We start from the raw sequence: 14,588 nt of genomic DNA, 5'->3' as shown, positions 1-14,588 counted from the left end.
ACGCATGAATTATTCAGTAATATGTACTATTTCCTTTCCTTACAGAAAACAAAGGGTAAGTAATTTAAATTGAGTAAAAGCTCGGTTGTCGAATGAAGCAAATCGGCAGATAGCCTAACATAATCGAGTGCTACTAAGATCAGTAGATGTTTTTGATTGTGCGAAACTTTGTAATGTGACGCACCGGTAAATTAGCATTGGATGTTTGTTTTGTTTTTTTGTCTATCCAATGCTGCCCAATATGTTCTGCTGCATTATCCAACTCATCATTTGCAAAGTATTTATGTGATATGTCAATCAGCAACGAAGGAACAACTATGCAATATGAAAAGTGTATCGATTGATAATTTACCAAAGAGAAGCACAACATAAAATTACTGATGTTGCATTCAAGTTCTTCATTCCCTCATGTTTTCTGGCAAATTTATGCTTCAAGGAATACATGTTTAGATACCCATGATATCAACACAACACTGTTGTTGTCACAATAAGAAAAGCCATGTTATCACTATGCGCAAAACATGTGGGAATTGTTGGTGTTGTAGAACAATCTGAATTAGAAACTAAAATTATGATCTTTACGTTCAGTGGATCAATCGTATACGCAAATGCGCGTTCTTTCACGCAAAAATTACTTTCTTGCCATTATCACTTTTGTATATGTATTGGTATTAAGCCAGAAAAAAGCAGCAAAGTATGCAGAAAATATGTTTTGTAAAGCATACAGAATATATTACACATCAATTCTGGTTTCTGTCGTTATTACGAATAGCTCAACATCTTGAATATTATTATAACAATGGTTCAGAAAATACGACCACAAACCTTAAAGACAATAAGTGAGAATGACTTTCAAAGACGCAATTGTAGAATTGCTGTAAAACTGAGATCTTGAGAACCCAGAGCCTCAATCAAGCACTGAAAAGAAATACAGACATTATAAGGAGAAATCAGTCAAATAAAAACAACAGCAACACACAAAGACGAATTCGGCCCTACGGACCTAATCTCTAGTTTTATCCCATCAAAAAGTCTATTTTGGAAGCAAAAATAAACCTGCTTTCCATGTTTCTCAGTTTCTGTCCCTGACCGAAAACCAACGATAGCGAACAAGTTTTGAAAGACTGATGAGTTTAGCCGAAAATTTAGGCTTAATGTTTATTTTGCTACAGAGTAAATGGTGAAATATAGTTCTTCTGATAAAACCACCAAAAGCTTTCAGGGATTACCTGGGTATTTTATTTTGTGAGCAACAAGCGACAGTGTCGAACATTAGAGTAAAAAAGACCAAGTTTCTCTAAGCTGACAAAAGACAGAAAAGCATGTCCTGCAATTAATAAAACGCAGGCTATGCATTGCTATCAAACCAGCTGAGAGAGGTTCTGCGGTTGTAGTATTGGACAGAGCAAACTTCGTAAACGAGGCCAACAGGAAACTAAGTGATTAAAAGTTTTTAAAGAACGTACAACCGGTCAGACAAGAAGTGTCATGTCTCTCAGTAATGAAATGTTTGAATAGGCAAACCAAGATGAACAAAACCATGGGATGACCTTGCCCACAAACACCTAAGGGCTGCAAACCCTTGACACATGCAACAGGAGACCCTTGGAGACCAATAGGTGCTGGTACAAGCTACTTCACAGAGCGGAGAACATTTATGAATAGTTCTTTTTTCACACGACACATCATGTCTCATAACTTACGTCTTATCATCAAGACCCCACCTATTTAGTGGTTCAAAGCAAACATAATGAACCATTGCCATCCAACAGTCTTCTTTGCTACGCAGAGGTACCTTCTTAGTACACCAATATCCCACATGATAAAGGAATAACATAAAGCTATGAGGCAAGGCCAATAAGACCCTAGAAGAAACCACAAATTTTCTGTCTTGTAAAACTCCTGAAACGAGTAACATAACCAAAGGGCTTCGAATTCAGTGGAAATCACTACCCGAAAATTAGAGACACGGCATTGACCACAACTATTTTCATTGGCAAATTAGTAGGCAGACTCTCATACTCAATGCCTTATGGCTTGCATCAATCAATCACGTTCACTGTATAAATTGCAAATACAAATCATGCGCATTTGGAAGCAACAACAGAAATCGTTGAAAACAAACTCACAAGTATATATATATATATATATATATATATATATATATATATATATATATATATATATATATATATATATATATTCCAAACTAACTAACAAACATCACTACATGCTCCCATCAAGCTACAATCCAAAATATTGCAAGCAAAACAATCACTTAACCAGGCACTACAAGTATGAAAGGTCTGCTATGACAAAAAATTCGATAAACGATATAAAGAAATCATCTCAGCATCTAAGTGAAATTATGATAGACACATTGTGGATGATGTCATGGGAAGATGAAAATGGAAAATGGGGATAAACGTTTAATGTACAAAATAAGGAGAAATATTAAATAATTGACTATTCATCCTGATTTTTTAATCAGATTTCTCTTGCGTAAGTAATATCATTAAGTAGAACAGGTCTACTATTGAGTTATCTGAAATCCTGATAAATTATGTTTTCCATGCAAACAAGACATATTATGCCGCTGAACAAAACATCTCAGAGATATCCTCTTCAGAGAAAATTTAAATATCTTCACAAACAAAACTGTGAACGGATCCTACTAGCCATGTGGGGATGAAAGATGTTAGACGTAGCCGAAATAGTATAAAAGCTTGTGATTTGTTCAGCTCATCAAGGGAAAAAGATGAATATTTACGGCAACATCTTCACATGTAAAACAAAACGCAAAACGTGATATGCTTAATAACATGCAAAAGTTTGTTTAATCGAGTATTTTGGTGAGACCGACAAAATAAACAGGAGGATGGATCTACATAGATCCAACTAGCGAACAAGAGAAATAGTTCGAATCCCCATTGCAGTACACCATTTAAATGACATTATCCTGGTCTCAATAGCTGAATAGCCCACAACCAAAACTGAAACACCGAAACCAGAAGAGAAAGGAAACTTGCTGGTTCGCAATATCAGAACTATTAGATCAGGCCTCTTGCATAAAGAGGAACATAAATTCATTTCCGTCTACCTATTTAATGTTCCTATATTTGTAGGGATGTTGTGTTATACTTGGTTTTTACATCTTTGGAATATTTAATTGTCACCATCAAGCATACCGATTAGTATGCTGAGGTGACGTTAACCGCTAATAAATGCATACATATGTCATTCTAATTTGCAAATACATTATAAATACATGACCCTTTTTATGTTTGCATGTAGTTTTTGAATGTTTTATCTTTTTTTGTTTGTTTTAAAATTTACTATATTGTTTTCGAAAGTTGCTTTAATATCGCACCATGTTACGATTTATTTTTACTGAGATGCCGATATCTTCTAATATATATGTACAGACAGACAGACATTGATGCCATTTCATTTTATATTTTATATTTTTGGAAGCTCATTAGAAACCCATCTCTCTATATATGTTTACAATTGTCTGGGTGGGTTTAGCGTCCTAGTTTTTTTGTGTGCGAGAATTATTTTCTTCACGTTTGAAAAGGTACTTGTAACTGGCATGTTTTAGTCATTATTGTGCTGGGTGCCATTAGACGCTGACACGTTCAAAAATCATCTTACTCTTAATTTTGGAAACAAGTTTGAAAACATTTCCGGTTTCTTGTTGACGTTTATTTGGAAACGTTTATATTCCTATGGTGTATGCGCAATTATTGGTTTTGACATTTTTTGAACATTATTTTTAATTGCTATCATGTATCCTATATTGTGCTGACGTGCTATTTAACGCTAGTACATAAAATATATAATATCTCATTCGGAATTTTATAAGGTCGGTACCTTCATTTTTTAGATTATAACTATACAATAAATGTTATCCAAAGCAGAATTATAATGTTACATTTTCTTTGTTTCATCGAGTTAAATAGGTGAGATAGGGTAATGTGAAACGCGGAAGAGTGTTCTTCCCAAACGGACAAAACGAGCGTTGCCAAAATGTATATAGTTCAGTATGCAGTTTTCTGCTTAATAGAATATATTAGGATTATATTCTTTGCTTTTAGTTTTGATAACGTAATAGTGAGTGAAATATTTTTACATGTTTTTCTTTTTGAAAATATGATTTATTTACATCGTCCGCCTTCAAAAAGGGATTTGCAAATATCAAACGTTCTTGGGCAGTTTCTTGTTGCACTTTAGCTTGTCATATTTGTTCCCTCTATAGTTTTCCCTGACAAATTCGATCTCTCAAAGGGCTGGTGTATTTGAAAGATAGTCATTTGCTATATAATGTTTAATTTAATGTATGGGTGTGGATGGGTGTCTATCGGACAAGTTTAGATGTGCCTTGCTTGTAAACGGGAGTTATTAGGTAGAGTTATTCTTGTTATCATCTTTGTGTGTAATTAATGTAATTAATGATGAAGTATGGTTATGATAATAAATACCCATGTGACTCAACTTATAGAATATTTTGAAGATACGAAATTCTTTTATAAGAAAGGTACAAGATATATAATAAAAACAATGTGTCCTTCAAATCAAAATCTGAAGCATATTATCTATGGATTAGGATGCCTTCATTAATATTGTATCATGATGCTGCTATTTAATAGTGTAAATTACGCCTGCATTACCACTGTACTGTATAATCTAAATTTCGATTCACACTTCTTGAAAAAAAAGTCAGAGAATATTCATGTAACACGCTACAATGGGTACAGTTCGGAAAATGTATAACTTTGTATCATGTTCAATCTGTAAAGAGCTATTATGTAATAATAAGAACGCAATCTAGAAGTTTAATTTTTACACACAAGGCTATAATCAAGAGTCTCTTACAAATTCAAAAGAAAATATGTATATTATTTGATTAAGAATATCGGTGAAAGTAAAATACAAATTAAAAACACAACAGCTGGATAAAATGTGCTGAATAAACTGGTTTTACTATATAGGATCATTATCATATCTATATGGATGAACAATTGTGGTACGCATGATGAAACCCCTGACAATGTTGCAGCAGTTCCTAGTTTGTAAGGTTCTAATCTACTTAAATGACAGTTGATATATTGATTTACTCATGACATGAATCATCACTATCAGCCGCATAGTATATTCTGTTGAATTTATTTCTAGGATTGAAGTAGCTCACAGTTCACACAATTACTGAATATCTATTAATTATTGACTAATATAAACATTTTCTTTCAAATTTTAGAGAAGGGTGTGCATTTTTCTCTCTGGTGTTCTTGTAAATCTTTACTTTCAGAAATGTATGCTAGATTTTATGATATAAATACAACAACATTCCAAAACTTCTAAGGCCCAGCTTTCACTATAAGAAGAACACGTGGAACTATTGGCATTGTGGCATATTCCAAGACTTAAATCAGTGATGTAGAATCTAGAATAATAAATATTGCACAACAAGAAATAATTTGTACGAAAGAATGTCCGTGTCTGTGTATGTGCGTCAAATAAAATGTATGTCACCTTCATATTCGTATGTGCGTTTACAATTGAGTAGAGAACACCAGAAATGGAAAACAATCTATATTTCTCAAATGGATGACTTATGCGCTGCAACATGAAAGCTATTGATGTGTGTGATGCCTCCGTTGAGTATTTACGAGTTGAAATGGAACGGTTGTTTCTGAATATTAGTTGCAATATCAAACGAAAGACACATGCATAAATAAATATGGCAACCCATGTGCATGGCAAATTTAAATACTGGAACACCTATTTATTTAAAGAAACTATAAGTTAATCAAATTAGAATATATATATATATATATATATATATATATATATATATATATATATATATACACACACACACACACACAACTAGAGCGTTCACTATCTTGACGCACGTTTTGAACTTACTTTCGCAATGTTGGAAACAGACTCCATAGTGATACCCACCAATTTCTTTGAAACATGTCATCTGTGTGATATGTATCCTGTATTAACGCCGGTGCATATGGATTATATTTCATTGAGCATCTAGTGTTTGAGTGAAGAAACAAGAGAACTGTTCTTTTAAGTCTAAAACATTCTGAACTGAACCGTATATTCATTTAGAGAATCAAGGTTTCAAGAGAGTAGTTTATTAGTTATTGTTGAGGGAGTGAGATTTGAAAGCTTTGCGTAAAATTATCTGTTTAATCATTTACATAGTACGATCTGTGGCACAAGTTAATTAGACAAATGGACCGTGAACATATAATTAAATTAGATCATTAACACAACTTAAATGTTTTTACTCTAAAAACATACCCATTAACTTCAAAACAACGACTCGTCATATGCAACACTGTTAGTGGCCGATCCACCGAATATCGAGTCTTACCACTGAAATAAAACATGAATTAAAACGATTGTGGTCTTTTTTTTAGGTGAATTGGATAGAAATGAGTTGAATTTTAATATAAAATCTCCACATATGGGCATCTTAAATAGCTTGGTAGTCGCATCACTTATGCCATACGCGTTTGTCGCATCTTTATATTATGTTTAATCTTAAACAGTCTGACAAGTAAATAAAAAGAAATAGTCACGTTCCACAATAGATATAAACAATCCATTTCTCAGGAATGTGCACTTAGCAGGCTTCATGGAGTTGAAATCAATATCTAAGCAATTTTCCAAACACATAACATTGGCCAATATGCCAAAAATGTTCGACATAAATTAAATTTCACATCAATATTTATTACAATCTTGAGGTGTTAGGTAAGGTACGCAAGGGATTATATTTGTATGAAAATAGTATTGGTACATATTGTACTCATTCTGCAGCCCTGCTTTACATGTAGCCATGGTAGCAAACTTTCAAAATATTTTACTATTTCTAATTTATACGTCGCTATACCTATGCCATATTCTCTAACATAAACAGTATTTGTTTCAAGCTAAGACGAAGAAGTAATGACTGCAGAGATGAACCATAGGAATAGAATGATGTAAGTACTTTTAACACAATCAAACTCTGCTTAGATGATGTCTGATTATTAGTTGATGTAAACTATGAGAATTAAACCAAACTGTTAATTATAATCCTTTTTTCTCTATTGCCGCTCACACATTTATGTTTTATCATATTATCATAGGCGTTTCATATTTTTTGTGATATATATCTGGTATCAGCATTAACAGAGTAAAGATATACGATATATTGAGTGGTTCTTAAGGAATAAAAGTCACAATCTCACTAATTTATATACGTTCAATCTTATGCTAGAAATCTAAAATGAACTGTAACTTTAGTATTTTGTCCTTGAGTTCCATGTTTTCTCTCTTTGTCTGGCTAAAGGTCGCTTGCAGCAGCAAACTTAATCAATAAAAGAACACTTAATATGTTACGATGTCCTAAGTCAAATAACTGCATTAGAATCAAGAATGAAACTACATGTGCATAGACTACACCTGAAACTCGCAACAGCAACAATTTATATGTAACAATAAAATCAATTTCTATCAAGACCATTTCATATTTTTGAATTGTTATTGAAATATAAAACCTCTCTAAGTAGCATAGAATTTATATATTTTGCAAAACATGTAACTTAAACGTTAAAATTTCTGACCGTTGTGGCTGTTATATTTATAGAGAATGACAGGAGTCATAATTCATCAATCCTCTCTGAACACATCATATCATAAAAAAAATAATCAATATTTAGGAAACGTTTGATATTAGGAATCTGTACATATTAATAAGGTTACCTGCATTAGGATTGTCTGTGTTAGTTCCCACATTAAAAGCTGTATTTCTGATCCGAATCGGAGACTTTTTGGATATAGGATTAGTGACTAGGCACAATACAAATATAAAATGGCATAGGTATTCACAAATAAATACGTATATGTTAAAACATTTCGGTCCTAGTGTAATATATGCTCGTCTGACACAATGGCTAAACAATTAGTTTTCGACATAGTACTTAATTTAGATTAAACAGAGACTAACTACAAATTAGCGTACACATGCACCAAATGCTACTTTTCCGATCGAATTTTAAATTCAAAATGAAGTACTTCGAAGTCATTGTCACGTTATTTTGTGCTCATGACAAGCTTGGTTTTTAATATTCTGGTAAGTTCAAATTTAATTCGTTATGTCATTTAGTGGTATTGCGATGATACCTATCTTTGATGTTCACTTATGATACATAAATCGATGAAATTGTGATCGAAACAAACATATGAATAAATAAATACATACGATTTTAATTCCCAACAGCGTATATGAGTTTAAATACTCAAAAGACATACGAATAGATGACAAATAAGAATACATAAGAAAGTGTCCTCCAACAACTGACATGAAGTTGAAATGACATGTAATTCATAAAGCAATCATTAAATTACACCATGAAGTAATGGATACAGGATGAATATATTTCATACTACTATGGCAAAAGAGAGAGAGAGAGAGAGAATAGCCCATATACAACTTTCCTTTCCTACCTGCCGAGGCACCAGTCGACAACCTTACTTTCGCACAGACATGATCTGACCACTTTAACGCTAAGACTAGCCAACACTAATGATTGCATCAGCATAAGCATTAAAGTGTGTAACTACTTGAATTCTTTGAAGGCTTAAGGCGTAACATCAGGAGAATAGTATATTTCATATCCCAATGCATACATATCACATTTAGAATAAAATTAGCTACCTATTATATAAGCCATGATACTATATTCTCTATGACAAATTAGTTATTCGGCGAGTATATCAATTGTATACAACACATCTTGTATAAACTACTAACCAAACCTATTATGCTTGATCCAAATATAATGTATGCTCCATTTTTAGGTACCGGAACGATTCAGCGTAGAGAAAAAAATGGTTTTACGTTGCCTATATGTTCCAGCGAGAGGGCCAGAATGTCTACGACAGTAATAAATCCTATGGTGACTTTATGATAACCTGATCAACAAGAACAGTATATCTATGAATGTAAGCTTTGTATAACGATGGTTACTAGTGAATTGTAGAATACTATATAGTAAATATTGGAGCGTATATATTAAGCTAAATTGTACATAAAAGGTTTCTAGCTCACATCTAGTTTTATAAACTTATAAACGGCGGTGTCACAAGGATTTGACATGGTTTAAAGTATAGATTCTTCCATAAATGGAATGTGCCAGGTTGAATTTATTTTGCATCGAATGTTATAACTGTTTGTGTCATTAAGGATATTTTCTGGGATTACTAATACACATTGTACATAACAGTGTCGTTTTCACGAAGTTAGAAACTGTTTTAAAGTTGCATGCCTGCATTTATCGTGTAACTAACAATCGCTTTAAATTTGTATTATTTGTTTCATAAATGAACCAATTTGTTATAATAAATATATGTTTCTGTATTTCCAAACAAATTATGAAAGAGACTATAATACTGTTTAGCAAATGTATGATTTAAGCTGAATAGAGCATATCAAATCAAAACTTATTTTACAGATAGAGAACAGTCTACCGGTGAGGGAATACAAACTTTTTTACTAAATGTTTTGAGATGCACCGGTTAGATAGTTAATGGATTTTGTCTCACTATTAATTTCACAAAGAGTAATCTTTTGTACTATAGTTGACAACAATATTTGCTTTTATTTGGGTATCCAGAATTTAATTCCCTGCTGGAAATGTAGTATGTACACTCTTGATGCGAAGATGTAGATCATGCGTCAACCCTGTTTGGTTCAAGACAGTACCGCATAACACCCACTTGTCAAGAATTAAAATATTTCCCTAACTCTGATCAATGAAACTGTTTGTGGTTTTTGTGTCAATATGATACACAAACTTTGTATGGATTGAATGCCATCTAATATATAAAATTTTGTTTCCATTTTAATGTATGTGTTCTATGGGAGATTAATTATTAATCACTAGCTTGGTCATAATATGAGCTAGTTTTTGTCTAAATAGACAGATGCTACTGAAACACTAATATATATATATATATATATATATATATATATATATATATATATATATATATATATATATATAAGAAACTGCATACAGCTCGTTAAAAGTGTTTTAATTAAATTTGATGACATTTGGTAACGGAGTAGCTTCATTAGCAAGGCTAATTTGTAAGTAGTTTATTTGAGAAAACCGCTTTTATGTAAAACTGGTAACGTGTTCAAATAGAACATACAATAAAACAAATATACTTTCGAAACGAAGAAGTATGACATATTTAATAATTATGTGAAAAATTAAAATATTTCCCTAACTCTGATCAATGAAACTGTTTGTGGTTTTTGTGTCAATATGTGTCTTTCTGTCATTTTGTCATTTCGCCTAAATATTTGAAAGGTAAATACAGTCGGAACTGTTTCAGTGGTCACCTCTAGTAATAAATAACCCAATTAAGACTACCAATGTTTGAATTCCCTAAACCAGATAATTGTAACAATAACCTATCAGCTATTATAGAAGCCCATAGCTATGTTTACATGCCACAGGTGGTTCTTTTCGACGGGTTTGGCTACATTATACTATCAATTTACCAAGCCTTTTTAGACACTTATGCACATTAAAAAAAAGTGTGATGTCCCATATTTATGATTATAGATGAGTTCGTCGAATCATCAAGATGGTCCAGTATTAGAGTTTTCTAGTTGTTTGTGCACAAAAAGTGTTCATCAGGATATGACTGTATTCAACATATTATTGCACAGTACTATATACCCATGTTTATAACAGGTATTTGTCAAGACATTTGCAAATGGACTAAATAACAATTGGACATACTCGAAATGGGTACATAACGTGTTCTTCTTATTGTTGTGTTATACATTTTCTGATCAAAAACAAGTATTGTAATACAAAATATAGCATTACTATACATTTATATGCAAGGCAAAACAAGTTTTTAAAGAGTAATTAAATTCTTGGCATGTTTTGTTATTGGTGTGCAAAAGTATCATTTGATGTAAGTTCAACAGTTTAGAGGGATTAATAAATTTATGCACTTTCGGATAACAAGTCTTAATAATCAGTACCATGATCAGATAATAAAGCATTTTATGTAGCAAACACCAAAAAAAAAATCTAGATCAATATATTTTAATAGAGGTTGGAATATTGCGCATAAAGCAGCGGATTAGGTCACAAGTGGTGTCTGTTTGAATTGATTAGTGTTTCAATTTCAAAAGTCCGGCTAAACAGTGAAATTGGTAGGGATGGTGTATTGTATATACCGAGTGTTATGGTAATTAAAACGCAAAGTAGAGAAATCATATTAATAAGTGCTTCTGTGAAATGAAGCATCGTCAAAAAGTGTTATTAAATCAGTTCTTTTTGATAGGGAAGTGCGTCCACAATAATTATTTAATATGCGCAGATAAGTGGGAAGCGGTGCCTGCGATAGTAGTTCCAGCAGTGTTTTATGGTTCGATGTGGCCCTGTTATTCCAACTTCGCTAATGAATGTGAAATTTGTGCGCATATTAAATAACTTTTGTGGACGCACTTCCCTATCATAAAGAACTGATTCAGTAACACTTTTTGACGATACTTCACATCATAGGAGCACTTGGAATAAAATTTTTCATTTACCGTTCTTCACACTGGTAAAGCATCTCCCTAATATAAAACATCTGGAATAACAATCATTGACCAAACTAATCATCTATCAAGCACTTCAGGAATACGAATCGTTGGCCACATGTCAGAATCAGAAAGCTTTGCTGGAATTATACTTTTACACTTCACTTCACAATGAGATTGATGAAGAACACAGGATTTTTCTCAATCACGATCCTTGAATGATTGGTGAAAGTCCAAGCTAGACGAATCCAAGACTATTTTTTTTTGGAATGACACTCACTGAAGCATGCGATTAAGAATGAAACCTTATCTGGCTTTGAAAAAACACTGATCACACTTGTATGTGTAAATGCATTATTTTTTTCTTTTCCACTAAAAAAACTGACAAATAAGAAACGAGTGCATTACACGGATTAGTGATTCACAATACTGCACAAGATATACCCCGAACGATTGAGTATTCATTGTTAGACATCCGGCATTAGACTATTTCATGGCAGAGAAGAAAATCACCAATTAACATTATTTTGTCATTAAATAATGACCGCTACTAGTACTATTATTATTACCACTACAAGCAATAAAATGTATACTACGAGTAATATTTTAATTATCACTACAAGTAATACCAATAATACTATAATTATTTCAATAAAAAAATTATAATAAAAAATAATAATCATAATTATCTTAATAATAAACCGAACAACGTTAATAATAATAACAGTAATAATAATAATAATAATAACAAAAAATATAAACAATAATAATAATAATTTTAATAATAATAATAATAATAATCCTTAGACAAAGTTAACAATAATACAAATATTAATGACTTTTTCTCTTAAAATTGTTATTATTATTTTTTAATTATTTTAATTTATTCTTATTCTGATCATTATTTTTATTATCAGTTTGTTATCATTATACATATCTAAAGAATTTCTTAACATATTGTACGCTCCCTATTAACTAACTGATCAAAAATATATCTACAGATGTTTGGTATGTAGGGTCCGAGTATTCGCCGTGTCAAAACGTTGGAATTCGCCAACACCATTTGGCATTGGCATAGGGTATCTGCTTTGTAGCCACCTAGCAAACTTGAACGACCTTTCATCGAGGCATACCTGCACGAAATCGTTAAGAATATGATTAATTTTCTCAGAAATTTCGAGCATAGCATTCGTTATATCTTTAATCCGCTCACAGACGAGACAAAACTATATCGTTGCTAAAATTTGTGCTGGATTTCACCATTTGCATTTCTAGTCACGTGACTATACAACTCTCTCAACCAGGTCAAATTTCAACAGCGATGTATTTCCGTCTCGTCTGTCAACCGTGCCAGCGGAGTAAAGGCGTGTCGATTGCTATGCTCGTGACGTTTGAGAAAATAAATTATATTCGTTTCGTTTATATGATCGTTCAAGTTTGATAGGACAGTTAGTAAGTGACTAGTCGCTGGTTAGCCTATGCATGTACCTAACAGTTTTCAACTTTATACGGGCAATGGGCTCTGACCCTACATCCCAACATAGTTGTCGAAATATCAGATATGCGTTGTCAGGCGTCAGAGGAAAATCGAACAAGCAAAGGACGAGATTAGCTCAGGAACAACCGTTGACTCTACTACACAAGCTCGGTTACAATAACGATCTTACTAAACATGTATTTACGAGTTTACTCTACACTTCAATACTCTTTAAGAATAAACATTCTTTTAAAATCAATTCGCAAATATAAGCAGATTAGGAATCAAAATATTTTGCCACACTTTGTATCCCTATACGCACTTCACAAATTTCACAACCATAAGCGCAGATGGAATTGAACTCCTTGGCCACATTTTTGAATCATAAATCACGTATCACGCGAAATATCGTTGGAAACCTATCACATCCATAGCGAATGTTGAAGAGCAAAACTTGATCACACTTCTCAATGACGAACGACGGCCACATAAATTATCGTTGGGCATATATTTCAAAATGCGCGCTTTGGAATGTAAGTCTTTCGACATACTTCACAAATGCATCCGATTGTGGAATGACCAAATCTAGACGCACATCGAAATCATAAACCCACTTCACAAATTTCATAATCATTAACGAAGTTGGAATAACAGGGCCACGTCAAAACATAAATCACTGCTGGAATTACTATGGCAGGCACTTCTTCCCACTTATCTGCGCATATTAAATAACTTTTGTGGACGCACTTCCCTATCATAAAGAACTGATTCAATAACACTATTTGACGATGCTTCACATCACAGGAGCACTTGGAATCAAAGTTTTCATTTGCCATTCTTCAAACTGGTAAAGCATCTCCCTAATATAAAACATCTGGAATAACAATCGTTGACCACACTAATCATCTATCAAGAATACGAATCGTTGGCCACATGTCAGAATCACAAAGCTTTGCTGGAATGATACTTTTACACTTCACTTCACAATGAGATTGATGAAGAACACAGGATTGTTCTCAACGACGATCCTTGAATGATTGGTGAAAATCCAAGCTAGACGAATCCAAGACTATTTTTTTGGAATGACACTCACTGAAACACATGATTCAGAATGAAACCTTATGTGGCTTTGAAAGAACATTGATCACACTTGTATGTGTAAATACATTATTTTTTTCTTTTCCACTTAAAAAAATGACAAATGAGGAACGAGTTCATTACACGGATGAACTATTCACAATACTGCACGAGATATACCCCGAACGATTGAGTATTCATTGTTAGATATCCGGCATTAGACTTTTTCCTGGCAGAGAAGAAAATCAATTAACATTATTTTATCAATTCATAATGACTGCTACTAGCACTATTATTATTACCACTACAAGCAATAAAACGTATACCACTAGTAATATTTTAATTACCACTACAAGTAATATCAATAATGCTATAATTATTTCAATAATAAAAATTATAATAAAAAATAATAAT

At 32.6% G+C, this 14,588-nt stretch overlaps 1 long non-coding RNA gene across 1 annotated transcript; it reads left to right on the top strand.

Annotated features, from left to right (window-relative positions):
- Window positions 1–4,338: 4,338 nt before the first annotated feature.
- On the top strand, window positions 4,339–10,317 carry LOC149784493 (uncharacterized). The gene is made up of 2 exons (XR_016414144.1): window positions 4,339–7,007; window positions 8,869–10,317. It is a non-coding gene; the product is annotated as an uncharacterized LOC149784493 (long non-coding RNA).
- The last annotated feature ends 4,271 nt before the right edge of the window (window positions 10,318–14,588 follow it).

The sequence above is a fragment of the Sinohyriopsis cumingii genome, chromosome 14 (assembly GCF_028554795.1).
Source record: "Sinohyriopsis cumingii isolate HCF-2022 chromosome 14, ASM2855479v2, whole genome shotgun sequence".
Classification (NCBI taxonomy): Eukaryota; Metazoa; Mollusca; class Bivalvia; order Unionida; family Unionidae; genus Sinohyriopsis; species Sinohyriopsis cumingii.
Note: the sequence above shows the minus strand (reverse complement) of the source record. Positions and strands in the feature narration are given on the sequence as shown.